Source organism: Pogona vitticeps, chromosome 1 (genome assembly GCF_051106095.1).
Source record: "Pogona vitticeps strain Pit_001003342236 chromosome 1, PviZW2.1, whole genome shotgun sequence".
In the NCBI taxonomy this organism is placed as follows: Eukaryota; Metazoa; Chordata; class Lepidosauria; order Squamata; family Agamidae; genus Pogona; species Pogona vitticeps.
This window is the reverse complement of record NC_135783.1, coordinates 324318677-324343210: the sequence shown is the minus strand read 5'-3', so window position 1 is coordinate 324343210 and position 24534 is coordinate 324318677. Positions and strand designations below refer to the sequence as shown.

The 24534-nt window shown below is 40.4% G+C and overlaps 1 long non-coding RNA gene across 1 annotated transcript; it reads right to left on the bottom strand.

Moving 5' to 3' along the window:
- Positions 1-1743: 1743 nt before the first annotated feature.
- LOC144586058 (uncharacterized) lies at positions 1744-24290 on the bottom strand. The gene is made up of 3 exons (XR_013540770.1): positions 24113-24290; positions 8780-8847; positions 1744-6769 (listed from the first exon to the last, which is right to left on the bottom strand). It is a non-coding gene; the product is annotated as an uncharacterized LOC144586058 (long non-coding RNA).
- Positions 24291-24534: the final 244 nt, after the last annotated feature.

Sequence of the window (24534 nt, the reverse complement as noted above, 5' to 3'; positions counted from 1 at the left end):
AAACACCTCATACCTGTGCACATCAAGCCCACAAACACACTAAGACAGAAACTCGTCCACCCAAAAGACCAGACACAAAAACATAACAGGAGCAATATAGTATATGCGGTCCAATGCAAAGAGGAGTGTTCAGAGCTCTATATTGAAGCAACCAAACAGGCACTAAACATGAAAATGGCCCAGCACAGAAGGGGCAACAGCTCAGGACCATGATCAGCAGTGTTCCTTCATGTGAAGGACAAAGGACACTCATCTGATGACCAATATGTACTCATTTTAGACTGAGAAGATAGATGGTTTAAGAGAGGGGTCAGGGAGACCATACATGTGCATAGAGAAAATCCCTCACTCAACAGGAGTGGAGGCCTTAGATACAATCTGTTTCCTATTTATCATGCTGCCCTTTCATCCCTCCTCAGAAGGATTAGGGACACCCACAAGAAAGATCACGGTTAACCATCAACGACCCATGACAATGGGTGGTGAAGGACTGCAGAAGTGGGATTATCCTTCATCCCTAGTCCATTGTCCATCTAACGAGCCTATTCAGACCAGGGGGAAGTGAAACCAACATGGAGGATATGTCAGGGGTCTCCTACCAACTCTCCTCAGACTGAAGAAACTGCTTGGATGAGTAGCAAAACTTTTCAACCTAACAAGAAAAGTTTCCAAGACTCAACTTCCAGACATTTCAAGTAATGTTTGCAGAATCAATGATTTTTTTGCCTTTTTTAAAAAGCCCTTACACCCTGTAGGGGAAGTCCAGGCAGGAGGGGAAGTCCAGGCAGGAGTGACATTCATTCATTTTTGAAGATCATCTCCATCAGATTTAGATTCGTCAGTGCAGGGTGGGGAGAAGTAATGAGCAGTTAAGGTTGAACAGTTGATAGACACACAAATGACTAACAAGCCCAATATAAGCTCAGAAAATGTTGGGTCACGATACCCAATGTGTCAGGGGTGGCCAGCCATCAGGAATGGTGTCGATCTGACTTTCCTAAATTGATAAGGCATGGGAGGGAATGTGTTCTGGGGTCTACAGTTCTATAATTCTGTGAAATAAGGGTCACAATTGTTCTGTGTAAAAGAGGATTAGATAGTCATAAGTGGTCTGGCAGGACTTATTTCACAGAAGACACAGAGCTAGAACAGCTTCAATTTTCATTTGCACATCTCACCCATGGTGTTCAGGTCACCTCCTAGGCTCTCATAACAGTATGACCACTAGATGCTGTGAGCTGTAGTTCAAAAAGGTAATTTTTCCATGCTCTAACCACCCTATAAATGCAGGGGTAATTGTATTAATGTGGCCCAATAATTACAACAAAGAGGCCTGACTGTGACATTTCTGAACTCAAATGCCATTTTGGTAGCATCCCCAGGAGGAGAGAACTCGGTAGGTGGTCTGGGGAGCAAGACACTCTTGCTTAGCCTCATCCCAGTTCCGACAAACTTCTTGGAAGAAATCAGAACAGAGACTGGAAAAACCTTTGGCGACCACAACTTCCAGCGTGCTCCAGCCAGCACCAACGCTTGTCATCCATCCCCCTTCAAAAGCTGCTTTTCCATGCACTGAATGAAGTACACCAGATCTGCAACAGTACTTGGCTGAGGGGAATAATTGCCTTTTCTATGCCAAAGCAATTCTACTACAACCCGAGACGTTCTCCTGCCTTTTTTCATATTAAATATCCCATACGGAAACATAATTTGTGTTCTCAGAGTTTATGTAACGGCTTCTAATTTCTTTATCCTGTCATTCAGTGAAATTGGTGTTCCCTTTGGAAAGATGGAAAGAAAATGTATGTGTGTGCGCGTGTGCCCGCACACACACGCACACACAAAGGAATGGAAAATATAAAAGTGTAGAAGCAGCAAACATCTGATTTTCCATTGGCACTTCCTCCCTACTCCATTTACTTCCAATTTCTATCCCATCTCCTGCCTGGTAACATGTGTCCTACAGCTTCCAACACTGCAGTTTTACCATCATGATTTGCATTCCATGCATTTTTCCAGTCCTGTTTACTAGACACATTTTCTCACAACATACAGGCTTTAGTGAGCAGTGAGATTGACACAGAGCTTGATCGGAATCCATTTTCAATACCAAGGCTAAGTGCTGGCACAAATAACAAACTTATTCACAGATCCAGCGTCCTGTTCAAGGCAAGAGCTGCAGTTTAGGCTGCAATGAAAGAATCCTTAAGAGGTGACTACTTATCCTCTTCTGAAATGCCTCCTGTGAAGGAGAGCTGACTACCTCCATAGGCAGTTTGTTCTACTGTTGAATGGCTTTTACCTGCTTTTACTGAAACTGGCTGCCTACATTTTCTGTCTATTGTTTCCAATCATGCTTTCTAGAGTCTGCTCCATGGTGTTCATGATAGTCCGTTGGCTGTTGGAAGGTTCTTCTCATATCTGTTTATTACCCTTCATTGACTCCCTCCTTAGTTTCCTCAGTAAACATCCCCAATTCTTTCTTACCGTTTTTCACAGAAACAATAAGCAAGAAACTAGTCCCTCAGAGCAAGCACAGGTTGCTGGTCCCTTGCTTTGTAACAACAACCAGCTCCATTTCCAGACGTATAATTAAGGTTGGACTTAAATTAAGGACCCAAAATGTCATGCTAGATGTCATGTGAATGATATGAATGCATTTAACCTGCTGCTTTTAAACACAAAGCAGCAGTGGAGTCTAAAATGCACCCGGACTATAGGGGCTGGGTAAGAAGAATTTAATCCCCTTCTGTGCTCCTGATTCAAATTGTTCTCCTATAAGTGGATATTTGCATTGGGTGAGGCCTGCTACAAACTTTCCTTCACAAAGGCAAGACACTAAGTGCTGAGCGCCTTTCCAGGTATTATGAAAGATGTTATGCTGCTACCACTGTTGCAGCAGAAACACTTATGGAGTGGAGGCAGTGGAGGATGAGGTGGGTGGAGGCAAGTTAAAATTCAGTCTTAACTTCATTGAGCATCCACTTTTCTACTGTCTGTCTATAGGGCTTTTCTCCAACACCACATTTCAAATGAGTTTATTTTTGCCCCAGTCTTTCTTCACTGTCTTTCTTTCACATAGTATGGATGATTTTGACCTTGGTTTTCAGTGAAAATATTTGCTAACTCCCAGCTCTCCCTTCGTTTTTTATTTCAAAAGATGAGAGGATGTATTTCGGAAAACAGCCGCACAACATGTGCACAACTTTTGGTCTGATACACCTCTTTTTTCCACATGAAAAGGGTTGAGAAATTGGAAGATAACTTTGTAGTTGTGTTCTGTGGGCATGGTAATATTAGTTTACCTGAGAGGTTAAAGGGTATGTATGTTTCCTGATTGTACTTAATCACACTTTTTCTTCAAGTTTCATTAATTCCCAAACAGTCCTTGAGGTACAGAGGGTGTACAGTCACATCCCAGTCACATTGCTTCTGTCCTCTTTCAGCAACCATAGTACATGGGATATTGTGCTTCTGCATCCACAATACAAATCACCAGGAAATGGCCTGATACTGATGCACAATATAGTGCCCACATTGCCAGCAGGAAAGGGTATTTACATAGCAAACGGCAGCCTGAATGTTGACAACACCAGTGGCAGTAGTCAAGATGGCCTATAGGACACCCTCTTGTGCTCACTTCCATCAGTAATATGCCTACAAATGTATATGTTTATAGCTTCTACCAGAACCCTTTCAAGACAAACATATTTCCAGACATATCTAAAAATATAGATAATTACTTAATGTTTAGCCGGCTGGATAGCTCAGTGTTTTTGGTATCTGACTACAAAAACAGAGCTTGCCTCCTATAGCCAGAGGGAAAATTTACCATAGTTCATGTGGAAATTCTTTTACAGAAGAGTCCAGAAAATGCTTATAATCAGGAGCCACTTAAAGCTTATTATCAGAGGGTCCAAGTCGAGTTCAGAGGAAACCAATTCTAAGATATAATCAACACAATTGTTTATTTTGGAACACCAGCAGTATCTGTGTAAAATTTCATATTTCTAGTTTCAACCATTTTAGAGATCTTTCAGGACAAACAACCTTTTGAAAATATTTATAATATTTATATTTAATCTTTTATACTTTATTGAATCTCTTCCTGAACAATGAAAAATCATACAGCTACGACTTTCAGCCAGGCAAGCCAACGTCTATAAATTACAGCAAATTTAGTCCGTATTACTTCAATCAGACAATGCTACCGTACATCCCATTTGGTGGACTCAAAGTCTATTCCTATGGGCCATCACTCTGTTTGTAGCAAGTCAGAATGAATTCAAGTAACCCAATAGTGGTATAAAGACATACAATGAAGAGAGGAAAGAGAGGATGTGGCTGTGTCTTTAAGAAAAGTAGCCATCTTGACAATCTTGTCACAGTTGTGCAGAGCTTTCCAAATTCTTTCTTCTGTGTAGCACAGAAAACGCTGTGAAACCTTTGTTTTCTTCCTCTGTACAAGTCAAAATCTGATCTGGTGAAGAATTTCCTCTTCCAGTGCTGGGGGATCAGTACTTTGGCCATCAGTAAAGGTCTGAACAACCACCTGAGTTCCTACACTACCAGGAGGTAGGAGCCAAATAGGGCATTCATCCCAGAAAGACTCAGAACCAGATACAGTGGTGCCCCGCAAGATGATGTTAATCTGTTCCATTGAAATAGCTGTTTAGCGAAAACATCGTCTTGCGAAAAGCGTTTCCCCATTGGAATGCACTGAAATCCGTTTAATGCATTCCAATGGGGAAAACAGTCATCGTTTTGCGAAGATCGCCCATAGGGAAGCCATTTTGCAAAGCCGCCGATCAGCTGTTTAAATCATTGTCTAGCGAAGCATCAGTACTGAAAAAAACCACGGCTTGTGAAGCATGGACCGAAACATCGTCCAGCAAAAATCGCCCATAGGAAACACTGTTTTGCGAAGCACAATGGCGATCGCAAAAACTCTTCGTCATGCAGATTTGTCATTTTGCAGGGTAATCGTCTAGCAGGGCACCACTGTATATAGTTTATAAAGTTCAGGTCACACAAACTTTGTGTGTGGGAAATTATGGGCTCATTGGGCATATAGTTAAGCACTTCCATTCACATCAAAATACCAAGAAGGAAGGCTAGAGATCTCCAATGCTTCTGAAACTAAACTTGGCCACTAAACATACAATGCTTGACTCGTTCATTAGTCTGTGTTTTAGGGCATTGTGACTAATGGAACAAATGCTACCCAATAAATAGCCACTGTCCTGAGAAGGAATGCGTAATAACATTTTAAAACGAGTAGTGGTCATTTAATATGGATCATCTTTCAGGAAGAAGGAGCTGTAAAAGGATGTCTTGCGCAATTCTTCAATTAGCAACAGATTCCTCTTACAGTTATTACTACAGTTTCCCTCCCATTCAACCAAAGTAATTAAGCAAATTACATGCTGTTTTCCTGTGGCTGGAAACACCAAAGATCACAGTGTTTGCACCCAATGTACATTTTGTTAACTATGTACTTAGATAAATGCTTTTTTAATATGCTGGCAAAACAAACCCTCTAGTTTTGAAGGGATACCATGTTCCTTTGTTGTTGTTGTAAGCATTGGTTCAAAACAGGGTGAGCCCAGTTCTTCAGGGCCAATGGCTCTATGCCACAGTCAAGTATTTTGTTTAAATTTAACTTTAACCTGGTAGAAGCAAAGCAATGTCAAAGGGAGATAAGAATCAGAGACTGGTGCCTTACAGTCAGGGGGTTCCAGTTCATCACCATTGGGGCATGTTTTGTTTTGGTTGTTGTGGGTTTTTCGGGCTCTTTGGCCGTGTTCTGAAGGTTGTTCTTCTTGACGTTTCGCCAGTCTCTGTGGCCGGCATCTTCAGAGGACAGCAGTCTGTGCTCTAGTTTTGTTTGTTTACATTTTTTAACTTGAAGCCTCTAAATTTGCTTCTAAAGGATATGCCATTCATGTCAGGCCAGCAGAAAATCTGAATAGTTTTTGGGCCATGATGTATTAATTGGTGAGGAACAGAGAATGTCACATCTGTTCAGACTGGTTACCCAGTGTGTCCCAGATCAGATTCAAGGTTTTGACACTCACATATATATAGACTTTCATAGTTTGGGACCACGTGACCTGTCAGAGCATCTTTTCCCAATGTCATCTGCCGGACACACTAGATTGTCTCAGGCCAGGCTCCTCTGGGTAGCCACCCTGCGAGAAGCCCAAACATCATCTACCAGTGATACAGCCTTCTCTGTGGTGACACCAAGACTATGGAACCAGCTCCTGGAGGAGCTATGACTGGCCCCCTGCCTGTATTCTTTTAGGAGACAATTGAAAACACTTCTTTTCAGGTGGCTTTCCAATCTGACCCTGGTTAAGCATTTCGCCTCCAGCTAAGCTTTTCTATGATAACTTGTTGGTGCCACAGGCTCTTTTTTTTAAAAAAATGATCTTGCTACATTATTGCTATTTGGTGTTATATTCTAGTGTTCTGTTTTCAAGTTTTGTTTTTAATCCTTTGTAAACTGCCTAAAATAGTGCTTTGGCACTAATGGGTGATAACAAACAAACAAACAAACAAACAAACAAACAAACGCATCTGTATACAAAACATATCACATGGAAAGCTGGATTAGATTCAGATGAAGGATGAAACTGGTGAAAGCAACAACAATAATTTAAGATACGGAGATGACACACTATTCCTGGTGCTTGCCGTAGTCCCACGATGCCCACTGAAGAAGAGAATGGTAAGCCACTTCTGAGTACATTCTACCTAGAAAAACCTGAAAAGGGTCACCATAAGTCAGGACTGACTTGACAGCACACAATTATATCTCTTTCTAAATTTCTAAATCTGTACTTACACATTACCATATGGAAACTGCATGCAAATGTCCCTTTTCTCTAAGTGGTACGCCCTAATTTTCATGCAACAGGTCCCTGGCAGTCTACATCCACCTGTTTCTTCCACCTATAGCTATATGTGACTAGGTGCATGTTTCATAATCAGAAGGTCTCAGGTCCCATCACCCATTCAATTTCAGACTTCCTTGGTGGTGGGCCCTTTCCCTTTGGAATATCCTTCTGCTGGACGCACATGAAGTCCTGTCTCTTCTTATTTTCAGAAAACTTGATATGGCAAAATTTTATAAAGAAGCCTTTAAAAACATGCTTCCTCTGAGATAGGGACTTCTGATTTTTATTTTGGAGCTTAGACTGTCACCATATGGTTTTGTTGTGTTTGTTACCGTATACTATTCTGTTTTTTTCTAATGTTATTGTTGTGGGATACTGATGATGATGTGACTTTAATTTCCTGTATGTTCATCACCCAGAGTAGTGAACTTTCACTCAGGTATAAATCAAATAAATAAGAAAACAAGAATAAAATATTTAATAGTGTCTTTAAAAAGACCTGGCCTAAGCTTTAGGGACCAATAGTTACTACAGGGTAAAAGAGTTGCATATGTTTATGTTCAGCACAGTGTGAATGGGGGTGGTTGAGGGAGGGCTAACTTCTAGTGGAAAGTGCAAAGGCACAGAACAGAACCAGAAGATCATGGAAAAGTTAATTTTTTGGAATATAGTTTCCATGACCCCCATGCTGGGTGGAGGATCCTAGGCAGCATAGTCCCCAAAGGCAACATAGGGTTGGAAACCAAGGCCTGTCAGGAAAGACTGAAAAAACTGGGCATGTTTAGCCTTGAGAAAAGAAGACTGAGGGGAGATATGGTAGCACTTTTCAAATACTTGAAAAAACGTCATACAGAGGAGGGGCAGGATCTGTTCTTGATCATCCCAGAGTGCAGGACACACAACAGTGGGCTTAAGTTACAGGAAATAAGATTTTGGTTGAATATCAGGAAAAATGTTCTAAATGTTAGAGTGGTGCAGCAATGGAACCAATTACCTCTAGAGCTGGTGAGTGCTTCAACACTGGAAGCATTAAAGAAAAATTTAGAAAAACTACCTGGAGATATCCTATGATTTGTATTCCTGCATTGAGCAGGGGGTTGGTCTCAGTGCCCTTATAGGTCCCATCCAACTTCATTTATTCTTTGATTCTATACTCTGAGAAGGAGTGAGATATACAGACAGGTTCCAGAGTCAGCCAGTGCTTTCTTTTGTATTTGTCGTATTAGTCTGGTTTTCTTCAGAAGGCGCATGTGACTAGTTGTAAGCCTGTGTGGCCAGGAAACTGGAACGAAGGAAGATTGCTAAGCTTTAGTGTGCTCGAGACTGCTGCTGTGGCAGTTCTGTTTAGTCACAAAGGCCCAGAAACGACAAGTCTGGCTATTCAAGAGATTGCAAAAGGAAACTGCTTAATTTAGCTGAGGTATGTTTTATTAACATCTGTACACCAACTATTGGTAGGGACCATATTGTATTTACAAAAAAAAAAAAAATGCTTTAGGAAGCTTTTCTAAGAATATGAATGTATGGTTTTTCTCTGGCAGTGGGAGATTTTAATCATCCTGTAGATTTCACACTCAACAGCAATCACAAAGCTTCCGATCCCTCAGTCAGCTAAATGCATTTTTTTTTGGCTGAGCTCATCACATCCTAGCAGATACACAGAAAATGCCTGCAGCTCACATAAACAGGAGTACATATACTGGGATGAAGGAATAATTCAGTTCACTGAAAGTTTTAAGAGACATATGTACATACATATTTATATATGTATACTTTTACATCCTGCTACATTGTTATGAAAAAGCTGACACTAAAGGCCATGGCACAGTGTAGTTCCACTAGCTATGCCAAGTCGAATCAGAGCTTGGAAAACTTACTCTATGGACGGCAGCTCTCAAAAACCTTCCAGCGAGCATGGGCACTGCTGGCTGGGGTCTTTGCAGACCTATGGATCAGAAAGGAAACATTCAAAAAATTTTTTAACAGAAGTATGCTTTAAAATGTAAAACTCTCTCCCAGCCCTTCCTAAATGTTAGTGTTAGTGTTCAAATAATAGTTTAGATGTAACAAACACTACTTCTTATATGAAAACTCAACCATGTTAACAGTTGCAATGTTATTTTGGAACACTAACATTATGGCGTCTTTGTTATCCTAGATAAGGTTGTGATAAGAATCTCGTTATTTATAAGGAGTTAATTTAAAACTCTAAAGGTTACAGAAATAGAAAAGGGAAGATGCCAAAACATCATGAAAAGAAAAAAAATGCATAAAACCAGCAGAAACGTTACAGTAAAAACATAACATCATGTATGTAAGCCAAAACAGTATTTTAAAAACCCTGCATAAATGGAATTCTATTTGGCTTTATGTGGTAAATTTATGATAATAAATGCCTCCTGTGGGGTTACTTTGAATCACTGAGGATACCCAGAAAGACTAGGGCTGCAGCCAAGAAATCAGAAGATGACTGAAACTTGGGAAGGCAGCAATATATTACTGATCACCATGTATGGGTGTGAGAGCTAGACAGTAAAGAAAGGTGATGGGGAAAAAAAGGATTCATTTGAATTGTGGTTCTGGAGGAGAGCTTTGCAGATACCCAAAAAGATGAACAAAACAGTCCTGGATCAAATCAAGCCTGAACTATTTCTGGAAGCAAAAATGTTTTAAAGTGAGGCTGTCTTGCTTTAGACATATCATGAGAAGGCAGGATTCTCTGGAAAGGACAATAATGCTGGGAAAGATTGAAGACAGCAGCAAAAGAGGAAGACCAAACTTGAGATGTACTGAATCCCCAAAGGAAGTCACAAGCACAAGCCTACAAGAGCCGAGTAGGGCTGTTGAAGACAGGATGTTTTAAATATCCCTTATTCATTGGGTCTTCATAAGTTGGAGGCAATGTACATAAAAACAACAAACCCAGAAAGAGCACCTAGAAAAGCAATAGTCCTCCAGTCCTTTTGCTTCTCGTTGAATCCCCTCTTTTGCATATCACTAAAAAAAAGTATATTCATGGCTTCTAAAATGTATATTCATGGCTTCTAAAATGCAGCTTTTAGCTATGCAACTTTCAGAAAAGAAGAAGGATGAAAAGAAAATAGCCTCCTTAACTCTCTCTGGATGTCATTTGCAATCTATTACTGTTTCCTGAACCTCGGTAATGTTCACAAGAAAAGTGTCCTGTCCACAATAGCGGCCCCGGTCAGTGGCACACATAGGTATTTCAGGAAAGAAGGAAGCAGGTTTTTTTTGTCTTAATTCTTTTGGCAGTCACCTGAACTCTGTGTGCATAAAGAGTGATTCTTTCCCTAATCCCTGTTGATTGCATAACAGCATAGTGATTATTGTGCCTAGTAAAATGGACCTGTTTCAGCCGTCTCACCACTTTTAGAGGAAAGCCACAGAATTTTTGTAGTAGAAAATTGGTCCCTACTGCATCTTAAGAGGAAAAGTCATATTTCTTCTATTGAGATAAGCTTATGTCTAGTCTGCTAAAAGATATTGTTAGTGTAACTAAATTCACAGCTTTGGTAAAAAGGATTTTTTTAAAAAAAAAATCATGAATTTAATTTTCACGACTGAAAATGTTATATTTACAGCTGCCTTGGAGAATCTTAAGCATAACAACAGATTTCCAGAAATATATCATAGAGGTGGAATATGGTTGTTTTAAAGCAGTTCCCATTTATCCTAATTTCTTGTACAATAGGGAAAAACATTTTTTGTAAAAAATATAGAAATCCCAAAGCATTGTGCCAGAGTGAAAACAAAAGGTTCAGCTAGAGTGCCTGTGATTTTTAAATAGATATGTAGAAGAGTAAAATTTGCAGGTAGAGCTTGACATGCAAGCTATGCCTGCTGAAATATATTCTCTTACACAACTACTAAAGGAATAGAAACTTTTGTATTTTTCTTACAGCTACCCTATACACAATTAACCCAATTTTACATGCCTTCCATTAGGACAAAAACATGCAACTGTGGAAAGTCTATGACATATTTTCTAGAAAACAGTATGCAGTAGTGTTAGTAGTAGAGTAATTAATATGCAAAATTATAAAATAGAAAGGAATCTGGAAGCAGTGGTGAAAATTTGGCTTGAGGACATATTTTATCGTATAACATTCCGTTCGGTTTTTCAAAATCAGGATTAAGAATATTATTTCTTTTACACTTCAGGTTGGATCCAGATTTGTAATCAAAAAGATGGAAGGTGGACTGCACCTCAGTGAAGCAAATGCATCAATGTTTGGCAACTCAAAAGGACTGGGAAGAATATGTTTGACCACAGCATGAAAAACTCATCAGGAGGGCTTTACACTGAATGGGAAGGGGAATGGAGATGTAAACTCACAGAGTAAGGCTTATACATGCACAAGAAGATATACAGATCAAACAGCTCCAATAGGGTCCAATAATCTTCATAAAAACGTACAAAGGAAAGCAGGCAAGAAATTACACAGTCTCCGATGTCTATACAGTATATAAATTCCAGGAGTATAGGAAATCAACAAGAAGAACTGGCAATCATTTCAGGAGGGTAAATAACTGAAACTTGGTGGGATGAGTCTCATGGTAATAATTAAAGAATATAAATTCTTTAAAAGAACAGAAGGAATAGAAAATGTGGTAGAGTCACACTATATGTAAAACAAAATACGTATTCCTACAGATAAATACAAGAGGATGATCTTGGTTGTCCCTTTGAAACCATATGGATTCATATAATTTGGGTGAAAAATAAAGAGACTGTGGGTAGTTGTACAGTGGGGTCTTGACTTAAGAACGGCTTGAGTTACGAACATTTTGACTTACGAACCGCTCTCATAGGAAAATATTGACTTGACTTACATACTTAGATTTGAGTTAAGAACTGAAAAAAAAACCACGTGGGAGGCAGGGAAAGTGCAAAATTTGAACTTTCAGTTAACTGTTGGCCAGTGAAAAGGGTGCCTGTCTGCTTCCTCACTCCTCCCAGCGTTTAGAGAGTGGATTGGGAGACAGTCTTCAGACTGCCTGGTACTGCCTGGACTGTATTTTCCCTGCCTTCCCTGAACCTTTCTTGACCTAAGAAAAAAAGAAACAAAATATCCCCCTCTAGTGGTCGAAGGCAGAATAGCAGCTTCCCATTAGTTTCTATGGACGGAAAAGAGCAGATACGGATCAAATGGTTTTCAATGCATTCCTATGGGAAATGCAGATTTGACCTGAGAACTTTTTGACTTGAGAACCGCCTTCCAATACGGATTAAGTTCTCAAGTCAAGACCCCACTGTAATCACCCGCTGATTACCCAATCAAACAGAAGAAACAGAGGAAATCTTTAAAAAACAAATCACAAGAATTTCAAAGAGACTCAATGTAGCCATAATGGGAGATTTCAATTGTTCTTATATTTGATGGGAGGCAAATTCTGCCAAACATGGCCCTTCCAAAAAATTCCTGGCTTGTGTGGCTGATAATTTTCTCCTGCAAAAAATGAAGGAAGAAACTAGAGGATTAGTTATCCTTGACTCGATTTTAACCAATAGAGATGACTTTCAACAAGAAAGTCCAACAAGAATGAAAAGGTGGAAGACAGCAAATAATGGCAAATGTGGCTTCAAAAAAAGTTCAGAAAAGACCTGAAAACAAAAAAGGATACCTACAGGAAGTGGAAGGAAGGCCAGGACACAACGGAAGAAAACAGACAAGTAGCAAAGAATTGCAGGGATGGCATTATGAAAGCAAAAGCGGATAATGAGCTGAGGTTAGCAAGATACACTAAAAGCACCCCCCCAAAAGCATTCTTCCAGTATATGTGTAGGAAAAGATAGTGAAAAGAAATATGTGGGGAAGCTCAAAAAAAAAAAAACACAACACAACAACACACAAAGAAAAGGCAGAAGTGCTCATTAGATCAGTCTTTTCCCCAAAGACCCTCCAGAAAAATGTGAAGTACGTGTGCAGGGCACAGGATTGAATGTTGAGATTGATAAATAAATAGTCAAGGAATATTTTATTACCTTGAATAAGTTCAAATCTCCAGGGCCCAATTGACTGCATTTAAGAGTGCTGAAGGAACTGGCTAAAAAACTCTCAGAACCACTATTATTTTCTTGAGATCATGGTGAATGGGTAAAGTACCAGATGCCTGAAAGAGGGTTAATGTTGACCCTTCAAAAAGGAGGAACCTGGGAACTATAGAATCTGACATCAATCCCAGGGAAAATTCTAGAGCAGATTATATAGTGGTCACTCTGCAAGCACTCTGAAAATTGCAAGATTAAGACAGTACAGATTTGTCAAGAACAAATACTGCTAGACTAATCTTGACTCATTTCTTGATCAGGTAACCTTACTGGTAGATAGTGGGAATGCTGTAGGCACAATATGTCTTGACTTTAGCAAAGCTTTTGACAAAATGCCCCTTTATAATCCGATTAGCAATCTAACTAAATGTGGGCTAAATAGAACAACTATCAGGAGGATGCACAATTAGTTACCAAATCTTACTCACAGAGTGCTTGTCAATGGCTCCTTCTCAAATTGGGAGGAGGTATCAAGTGGGGTACTACAAGGCTCAGTCCTGAGCCTGGTGCTCTTCAACATTTTAATTAATGACTTGGATGAGGGAATGTTGGGTCAAGGTGCCAATCTTATGTAATTTGTCAAGGGTAGTGTGTTGAGTTCCAGCAGTAGCTGCATTTTGCCACCCTCCTGCATTATCTTGTCACTGTCTCTGGTCCAAAGTGATTTTAACACCTCCATTGAATTTGATTAGGCTGTATAAAGGGAGAGTCTATGCATTAAAAAGTACTGGGCAAATTCTAAGTTTTGCTGAACTCCTGGGGAAACAATGGTTTGTTAAAGGTAAAGGTTCCCCTTGACAATTTTTGTCCAGTCGTGTCCGACTCTAGGGGACGGCGCTCATCCCGCTCTTCAAGCCATAGAGCCAGCGTTTGTCTGAAGACAATCTTCCGTGGTCACATGGCCAGTGTGATTTAGACACGGAACGCTGTTTACCTTCCCACCGAGATGGTACCTATTTATCTACTCGCATTTGCATGCTTTCGAACCGCTAGGTTGGCGGGAGCTGGGACAAGCGATGGGAGCTCACTCCGTCGCGTGGATTCGATCTTACGACTGCTTGGTCTTCTGACCCTGCAGCACAGGTTTCTGTGGTTTAGCCCACAGCGCCACCACGTCCCTATGGTTTGTTAAACGTAGCTTTAAAAGCTGTATAAACTGACCTTTTTGCTTTGCTCAGTGCTGTTTTTTATTATTTTTTCCTAACCCATTAGTCACTCTATAATGGAATGCTCTTAATAGAAATTTTTATAGCATATACAGAAGTGAGAAAGGGAGGCAGGAAAGGCAGTTTGTTGTGTGCCTGTGGCCACATGGTCCTGAAATGGAAACATTTAGGCAGTTCCAGTTAAAGGGTTTCTGTGCATGTTGACAGCACTGTTGAAACTCCAGCATGACAGCTGATGCAAGCTTTTGATGTGACATTTAGTAGCAGAGCAACATTTTTGAATATTAATGGTGGACATCTATTAAATTTCATAAAAGGCTGATATCCCCTGACAGCTGTAAACCAAAGTATATATAAAAACATATTTAAAAATACAAATAAGATTGAGAATGTTAGCAAAGCAAAGTGTTCTGCTGATATACTGCCCCATAGTGTCCCATGCCCTGGGCCCATTCCAGTCGGGTTTCAGGCCGTGCTATGGTACAGAAAAGGCACTGGCCGCACTGATGGATGACCTGCTGAGGGAGGCCGATGGGGGCAATATGTCCTTGTTGGTCCTCCTCGATATCTCAGCGGCCTTTGATACCGTCGACCACGGTATCCTCCTGGGGAGGCTCTCTGTATTGGGAACTGGTGGCCTGGCGCTTGCCTGGCTCCATTCCTTCTTGGATGACCGCCCCCAGAGAGTTCAGCTTGGGGAGAGTGTTTTGGCCCCATGGAGCCTCAATTGTGGGGTCCCGCAGGGATCGATAATCTCTCCAATGCTGTTTAACATCTATATGGAACCACTGGGTGGGGTCATCAGGGGGTGTGGGGCATTGTGTCACCAGTATGCTGATGACACACAGCTCTACATCTCCTTTTCATCTACCTCAGTGGATGCCGTCCTGTCCCTTCAGTGCTGCCTGGAGACTGTATTGGAATGGATGCAGTCAAATGGGTTGAGGCTGAATCCGGACAAGACAGAGGTCTTGAGGGTGGGTGGCCCTTCTGTCAGTGGCATAGGTAACTCCCTTTCATTTGGGGAGGACAACCCTTGCCGCAAAGAGTGAGGTCTGCAGCTTGGGGATACACCTGGACCCAGCACTTACCATGGAAACCCAGGTGGTGTCAGTGGTCCCTTCTGCCTATTTCCATCTATGGCGGATTGCCCAGCTGCAACTATATCTTGATGGGGGGCTCCCTCAAGTCCACACGCTCGTAATCTCGAGATTAGACCATTGTAATGCACTCAACATGGGGCTGCCTTTGAGCCTGACGTGGAAACTTCAGATGGTCCAGAATGTGGCACCTGGGCTTCTTAGTGGGGTGAGAAAACACCAACATATCTCCCCCACACTGGCTGCCTTGCACTGGTTGCCCATCCATTTCAATGTTGACTTCAAAGTGCTAATGATTACTTATAAAGCCCTAAACGGTTTGGGACCTCAATATCGAGCAGATCGTCTTCTTCCACCTAGATCTATCTGAATCACCCGACATAGCCAGCAAGGATGGCTGAGGGGTCTGATGCCGACAGAGGCCCGGAAGGAAAAAACAAGAAACCCGGCCTTCTCGGCAGTGGCCCCTCGGCTGTGGAACACCCTCCCAACCAAAATTCGGCTGGCACCCTCGCTGGGTGTTTTCAAAAGCCATCTGAAAACATGGCTATTCAAGCAGGCCTTCCCTCCAGCCAATTAAGTGATTCTTATTTTTTTTTCTTTCGATTTATGCCATCCTGGTACTGTGTGCTTCAAATTAATTTGTAAAATTGTAATTGTATGACGTTATATATTTTATATTGTTCTGTTTTTATCTATGTAAGCCACCCTAAGTAGACATGGTCTAGGGGGGCGGGGTAAAAATCCAATAAATGAATGAATGAATGAATGAATGAATGAATGAATGAATGAATGAATGAAAATAGTGCTTAAAGTACTATCTGGATTATTTACAATTTAATTATGCAGGCTGCACATTGCCATCCCTGCAGCAAGCTTCCTACTCAATTTACCAATCTCAGGAGGATGGAAGTTTAACTCAAGCTGGCTACCTGAGCCTAGGATTGAACTCAACTTGTGAGGAGAGTCCTCACTGCACCATGAAGCATGTCAAGCTGACACTGTCCACATGTGAGCAGTACGATGCCCACCACCCCACCAATGTCTACTTTTATGGAATGAGGGTGGTGGGAGTTGCAGCCCGACACAACTGGAGGATGCCAGGTTGGGGAAAGTGGATCTAGAGTTAGGAACCTGAACTAGTGTTAATTATTTCACTCCATTCCTGTGAGGTACAGAAGGAAGATATTTGATTTCTATAGAAATGGTATGGAAGGAAGATATTTGATTTCTATAGAAATGGCAGTGAACTATTCCATACAATGTATGGAAAATTATGTGGATCTATGATGATCTGTGCATCAGATCCATGTTTTTAACATCATTGCAAAGTCATGTGCTGGGGCACCCTTGATTTCTGTTTTGTAGTCTGTGGGAAGAGATTGGACAGTGGTTTGGGGGTGATCCTGCAGAAAAATCATGTGGATCCATGAGGATCTGTGCTTTGGATCCATTTTTTTTGGTGACTACAAAGCCATGTGTTGAAGAACCCGAATTTTCAGTGTTTTAGTGGGTGGACAGAGATGGGACCTATGATTGGACAGTGGTTTGGGGATTATTCTACATCAAAATCATGTGGATTCATGGGGATCCATAAATCATATCCATGTTTTTGCACCACTGCCAAGCCATGCACTGGAAGACCCATATTTCTGTGGGCACAGATGGGGCCTACGTTTGGAGAGTGGTTTGAGGGTAATTCTGTGTAAAAATCATGTGGATCTATGACAATCTGTGCCTTGGACCCATTTTTTGTGACTGCAAAGCCATGCACTGTAGAACCCAGATTTTTTGTGGCGTACTTTCTGTGTAGGATCTATGATCTGACATTGGTTTAGGAGGGATAATGTCTAAAAATCATATGAAATCATCTGGATCCATAAACTGGATAAACATACTTACAAGTAAAGTAGGTAAAACATGCTTTGAGATCATTCAAATCTACAAGAGAAAAACAGTACTTTCATGGCTTAAATGAGTGAGCTGCTGTATAGTGTTATCTTAACTCTATTCTTAGGTCCTGCCTGTGGAAATAGTTTAAAAGCTATTTTAAAAGTTTCCACAGACAGGAGCTAAGAATGTACAGCCAGGAAGGAGTTAAATGCTTTCTTTCACATGAAAGGCTATGGCAAAATTAAAAGTGACAGACACCTACCCTGTGGGTTGACTCCAGACACATTCTGATTGGCCAGAATGCTATGCTATGCAAATAGTTCCCTCAGAATTCTCAGAAGTTATTAAAAAAGGAGTGATTACAGAGATTTTAGGGGTTAAAAGCAGTAATTAAAGGGTGTGATTTAGAGCCAGGAATGGCCCAGTTCCTGTGAATGAAAAAAAGAGGTTAAAAATAGGTTTTTCTCCCCAGATATACAATTTTTTTCTTATGTTTTGCATCTCTTTTCAATTACTTGAGATTTTCAGTTACTTCTGTCTTTACTGGGGTAAAACAGTGCTACTTTTAAAATGAAAATCACAGCTGAAAACCCTTTGTCCAAATGTCCCCAAATCTGGCACAGAGCAAGAGCAGACTTTGTATTCTCAAAGGCTTTTACGGCCGGGATCTGATGGTTGTTGTAGGTTTTTTGGGGCTGTTTGGCCATGTTCTGGAGGTTTTTCTTCCTAACGTTTCACCAGTCTCTGTGGCCAACATCTTCAAAGGACAGAAGTTAGAACTGTGTTTGTTTTCTGGTGTAGTGTGTGAGATAGTTGAGTATTTGTAGCTGTGGGATCAGCTTTTCATCCTTTTCAGGAGATTGGGTGATTATGGTGATCAGGGTGTTTTTTGTTATGGGTGTATTGTTGTGATAATGGGGTGAAATGATCTGTCACTGTGATTGACGGGTGTTGTTAGCTAGTCCTTTGTGTGCAGTGATCAGTATTTAGGCCCACCACAAAAATACAACAAATGTTAGGACAAAAGGGACACCTCACCACTGCAAGAGTATACCAGATACCTTGCTGTTGTGGACAGGTATATATTGGAACCACAAAATGCAGCATCCACACCAGAATCAAAAACATGAAAGACACTGCAGACTAAAACAACAGGAAAAATCGGCAGTAGCTGAACATGCCCTGAAACAAGCTGGACATGAAATCCTATTTCAAAAGACAGAAGTACTGGACAACACCAGCAATCATTATGTTAGACTATACAGGGAAGCCATTAAAATCTACAAACACCAGCACAGCTTCAACAAAAAAGAAGAGAGTCTAAAACTCAACAAAGCCTTCTCCCAGTACTGAAAAATACACCCTGGAAAAAGTCAACAAACTCTACCCAGCCGCAAGGACCAGTGATCACTGCACGCAAAAGACTAGCTAACAACACCCATCCATCACAGTAACAGATCATCTCCCCCTTATTACAACAATACACCCATAACAAAAAACACCCTGATCACCATAATCACCCAATCTCCTGAAAAGGACAAAAAGCTGATCCCACAGCTACAAATACTCAACTATCCCACACACTACACCAGAACACACAGTTCTAACTCCTGTCCTTTGAAGATGCCGGCAGCAGAGACTGGCAAAACATTAGGAAGAAAACCTCCAGAACACAGCCAAATAGCCCGAAAAGCCTACAACAACTAGCAAGAGCAGACTTTCTGCTACATCTGAGCCAAATTTGGTGCTGGTCTTAGGTCCAGTTTTATAGTTATACTTTTTTTCCCTTGGGCTTTTGATTTTGCTCATAGAAACCTTTTCACTGTGCTTCCACAAAATATATGTCATGATTACCATCATGCCATAATAGCACAGAACACGGCCAAAGAGCCCTAAAAACCCACAACAACCATTAGATCCCGGCTGTGAAAGCCTTCGCGAATATACCACAGCTGTTGGTCCGTGTTCCACATGGGTCTGTTTTGTCCACTGTGTTATTTAAAATCCCTATGAAACCCTAGGATAGGTCATCCAGAACACTGGAGAAAGTTGCCATCAATATGTCAATTATATTTCGTACTGTTGGTTTTTATTAATTTACTCCAAGGAAGTGGTTAATTAGGACTCTGGTTCATTAAAACTAGAGTTCTTTTAAAATAATTGACCTATTATACGGGGGGTGGGGGAATAGATCATTGGTGGTCCAGCTACTACAATTTACACTGTACTCTCATGAGGCACCTACCCTGTAGGACAGATGGTTTCTTTGATCAAGCTACTTTAAAACTTCAAAAAGTTTTTATTTGTAAGAAAACAGCTTGCAACCACATTTATCTCTGCCATACATGCATCTGGAGTTGATCGTCAAACCGTTCTGTAATTAACCATATAATGTTAATTAAAAGCCTGGCTTTAAAAATATACATAGGCTTTTTTTTTTTTTGAGGGGAATTTCTTTGATAGAAGGCCAGCCTTCTGAGGAGTAGAAAGTGGCAACTGGGGCACTCCTGTTCCAGATGCAGTCACAAGATGGCTGAGCAACTGTCATTGGCGCTGATGGAAGTTGCCTGTGCAGTGATGATGATTTTAATGGGGGTTGATGGGTGGCTGGGAGAAGATTTTCTACAATGTTCACAATTGGCAGGATTTATTAATATTAATGTTTTAATGATTGTTTTTAATATAGGATATTACTATAATATTACCTATTTTTAATGGTTTTGATGTTTTTAAAGTTTTAATATTGTTGTACGCCGCTCAGAGACCACTGGTAACGGCACGGCTAAAAAAATCTTGTAAATAAATAAATAGGATTAAATAAAAGAACTACATTAAAGGATTTTTGACACATGGAAGCTCTTGGTTAAAATGTGGCACTAGAATTCTTTAGAAGTCTTTGACTCTCTTTGTGCTACTAGATTTAATTGGACTGAATTAGAAAGTCATGGTAAGGCTCCTTTCTCTTGGTGGAAAAACAAGGCAAGATGATTATGAATAACCTTTTAAGGGTTGTTTGTTTGTTGTTTTTACATCTTGCCTTTCCCTCAGTAAGTTTAAGACCATGCATATAGTTCTTCTCCTGTCCGTTTTCTTCTCATAACAACCTTGTGAGGTAACCCAGATTGAGACAGAATGGCTAGCCCAAGAACATTTCATGTCTCAAAGGGAATTTGAATCTGGATCTCTCAAATCCCAGTTGGGAATCCTGCGATGTTAGAATAATAGAATCATACAACTGTAGAGATGGAAGGGACCCCAAGTGTCATGGAGTCCAATCCTCTGACAAAGCAGAAAATCCACAGCAAAAGTGTCCCTAACAGATGAAAAGGAGCCGCTTCTACATAGGTTAGGCATCCTTCAGTCTCGAGAGACTATGGTAACGTGTTTTGTATGGAGGACTTGGAACAGCATCTACTGTGGCTGAGAAGGCCAATTTGAGGGTGACAATCCCTTCCACACTGAAGACAGATACAGTGGGGTCTTGACTTGAGAACTTAATCCGTATTGGAAGGCGGTTCTCAAGTCAAAAAGTCTGTAAGTCAAGTCTCCATTGACCTACAGTGCATTGAAAACCGATTAATCCCGTAACAAGCTGTTTTTGTTCCATTTTGGTTTTTTTCTGGTCTGTAAGTCAATTCTCAGGCTGCAAGTCAAACCTAAATTTTGTGGCCAGAGAAGTCTGTAACTCAAAAAGTCTGTAAGTCAAGCCGTCTGTAAGTCAAGGGTCCACTGTACTGTAAAGACTTTCCCCTGTCCAGCTCCCTGATTTTGCTGCTTTTGTGACTGCCTCTTTGCCTTGGCCTGCTGGACAAGGATCTCTTCAAATTGGGAGAGGCCATGATGCACCACCTGCCTCCAGGCTGAATGCCCAGATGTCAAGGTTTCCCATCTGTTGAGGTCCATTCCTAAGGCCTTCAGATCCCTCTTGCAAATATCCTAGTATCGCAGCTGTGGTCTCCTTCTGGGGAGATTTCCCTGTACTAATTCTCCATACAGGAGATCTTTGGGAATCCGACCATCAGCCATTCTCACGACATGCCCAAGTCAACATAGACGTCGCTGTTTCAGTATTGTGTACATGCTAAATGAAGTTGACTCTGTTTATTTTTTTTCAGAATTCTTTTGCATAATATTATCTAACTCATTTGTATCTTTAATCTTTGAAAATTTTGGATGGTGAACTACTTTGAAATAATATATATTGGCATCTCAACCTCTTTTAAGGTTATTCTGTTTCACTGCTATAATATTTAAGCCTGGCAAAACCTGTGAGAACAAGCTATCTGGTGAAGCTGCCACAACTTTATGTAAAAATACTATAAGAGCATAATTTTTTTTCTGGCATTTTGCCACTTTTCCTTACAGACTTATCTGGAATCCAGAAGTGAAGAATCAGTACGGGAATTTAAAAATAGCTGGAAAACTGAATACGTAGTTCACCAAACCCTTTCAAGACACCAAGACAATCCAGTTACAGGAATGGGCGCAAAACGAAGGGGAGCATGAGAAAGAGAAAGTTTGGTGGATTTTGATTTATTTTCCAACTGCAACTTTGTGCAGGCTTGAACTGAATCTCCTTGTCTGCGTGGTGGCTGGAGAATGTTAGGAATCATAGAATTTAAACTTTCCAACTTCTGACAAAGTTATCTTCTGAAGTTATCTTTCTGGTTCCATGTACCAAATCTGACAAGGCAGTCAATGACACTTTCCGTCAACAGTGGTGAGAAGATAGTATTCAACACCTCTGAGGAAAGCAGAGAAGCTCACAGGGCAGGCCACGTAGAACTCTGCTGTGGTTCCCAGTTCCTATGCCTGCTTCACTCTGTCTAGTGAGAGGACCAGCTCCTTTTCTCCCTCAGAAAAGGACAACTGGACAGTTCCTGGTTACTTGGCCCAGTCTCTATGTGTTTCAGGAATGGTTCATACCTTGCAAAACTGGAAAGGACACTGAGAAATGGGCACTCAGTGTTCCTTACCTTTATCACCATTACCATTTCTTCCTAGGCAGGGATGTGAATTTAAGGGGTCAAGATGGTAAAACACGATTTGAACAAACATGTCCATCAACAGCTGTTAACACTGTAGGCAGCCGTGTTTGACTGAACTACTTTTTCCGGCATGGATAAGACAGATAACAATTTGAATGGTCCTAGTGCTTCCCTTATATTTGAGGTGAGTCTGAATAGTGCATCTGAGGCTTGTATTTCCAAGTCTAGAATATTGCTAATTGAAATTTACAGCATGTAAAGGAACTTCAATTTGTTCGTTTTTTTAATCCATCTTTTTTTTGTACAATTGAGTGTGAAATCACATGTGTGTTCTCAAGCAATACAGCCCAGATGCGCTTTCAGCACCTCTGTAAAAGCTATGAACTCAGCCTATGTGACAGGAGAAGCTCAGTACACCACTGATAGCTCTTTGACCCAAGAAAAACATTTCTGTTTCCCTCTGTCTTTTCTTTGATCCTAAACTACATGATACATAGACTGTACTTGAAACCACTGAATTATGTATATGTTTTTCCTTACATCCAGTGGTGCTGATTTTAGGCCAGATGGGCGGGGTATAAATCAAATAAATAAATAAATAAATAAATAAATAAATAAATAAATAAATAAATAAATAAATAAATAAATAAATAAATAAATAAATAAATAAATAAATAAATAAATAAATAAAATATTAGGAATTTTTGAGGAATTCTATATGTATTCCCTCCCTCCCTCCCTCTTTTCTGCCTTCTTTTCTTAAAGATGTAAGTTGGCTTTAATGGCAATAACTATCTGTCGTAAACAATGTGTGATATAACTTAATGTGCATATTATTAATAGGCTATTTGGTAGGCGGTATAGGTTAATTAAAGACAAATAGGTTGAAAAACAGTTTCTATCCCAGAGCAGCAGCTATATTGAACTCCACTGTATAGTGCAATATTAATGTGTTGTGCGATAGGAAATTGAATGTGAAGGATGTGGATGTGAATGAGATGGATGTGTTTTATGTGTAATGTGCTATGTTTTTCATGTTATGGATTCTATGTTCTTGTGTGTTTTATCATTATGTGTACCGGAGATGGCATTTAATTTTGTTGTACGGAAGTACAATGACAATAAAGTAAATTCAAATAGTAGCGTTTAAATTGTTGACTAACTCCATCTAGATATAACTGCTAGAAGTGGTAATAATAAGGGATCCAGTATTCATTTAATTTAGACAGCCTCCCCTGAACACAGGCAGAAACTATTTCGGTCCCTTACTATTTTTGTGCCTTACTGATTGCAGGTTGTCTAGCAGAGACTATGAACACAGATGCCTGTTTCCATGTGCGAACATAGAAGACAGAAGCTTGTTTCCATGTAGTTGCTCTGACCTTAGACTGTTCTAAGCAATTTAATTCCTTCATGTGCACCCAGCAATACGAGCCAGTCAGAATCATTAAAAATGTTTGGCACATTCTGATCTTGTCAGAAAAACACATCTGGCTTGACGTTGGTTTTGATGGTATGATTTGGTTTTAGAGAACTTTCGAATGATAAAAATGTTGGAATAAAGCAGAAATGCATATAGATGGTGATCTGAACACCGGTAGCTTGTGGACAGAGAAGTGCAGTGAAGCCACCATTACAGGTCAAGCCCTCCTTCCTGGCTCAACTGCCTGGAATCGGAGTGGGATGTACTCTATATTGGCGTGCGAGCAATAGACAGACATGGACATGCTTTCCTCTGTTGTCTTTAATTATTCATAGACACAAAATATTGAGCATTTTCTTTCCCACTTTCTTAGAAATCATTTCCTTTTCTCCTTGATTTTATATTTTAACTAGATGAACCAAGAGAACTGCTACCCTAAGGGCGTCTATAACCACACTTAGAGAATGTTTCCTCCTGTACTACCATAAAAGAATCCCCTTCATGAATAGTAAGTTTCCTTTTTGCCTCACTGCCAGTCCCAAGAACAGAGATTCAAAGGATACTTACTGAATCCTTCCTTCTCACCAATTTAGGCCATCTTGTATGCACCAGACATCTCACTGACGAATATTCAAATACTGAGCGATATCTTGTGTCCAGGCAAGGCTGGCACATGGAATGCATTTTTTGCTTGTCAGTTTCTCCATAATTTGCACAAACTAGCTCTGCACAAAATTAACATCCTTTCACTTTGAGAAGCAAACCATACACATACAAACAGGAAACACACAACTGGCTCATTATTTTTGTTTCAGTATGCAAACAGCCCTTCCTGTGCTCTAGCTCTTAAAAGTCCTTGAAACAATGAATCCACCTTCACTACTGAGAGTAATTTGCTTACTTGCATTAAAGCATTTATACTGAAGTGTGATTTGTGCAATTTCACTTAATTTCTGCAAAAAAAAGATGGTGGTCATCCTTTCTTTTTT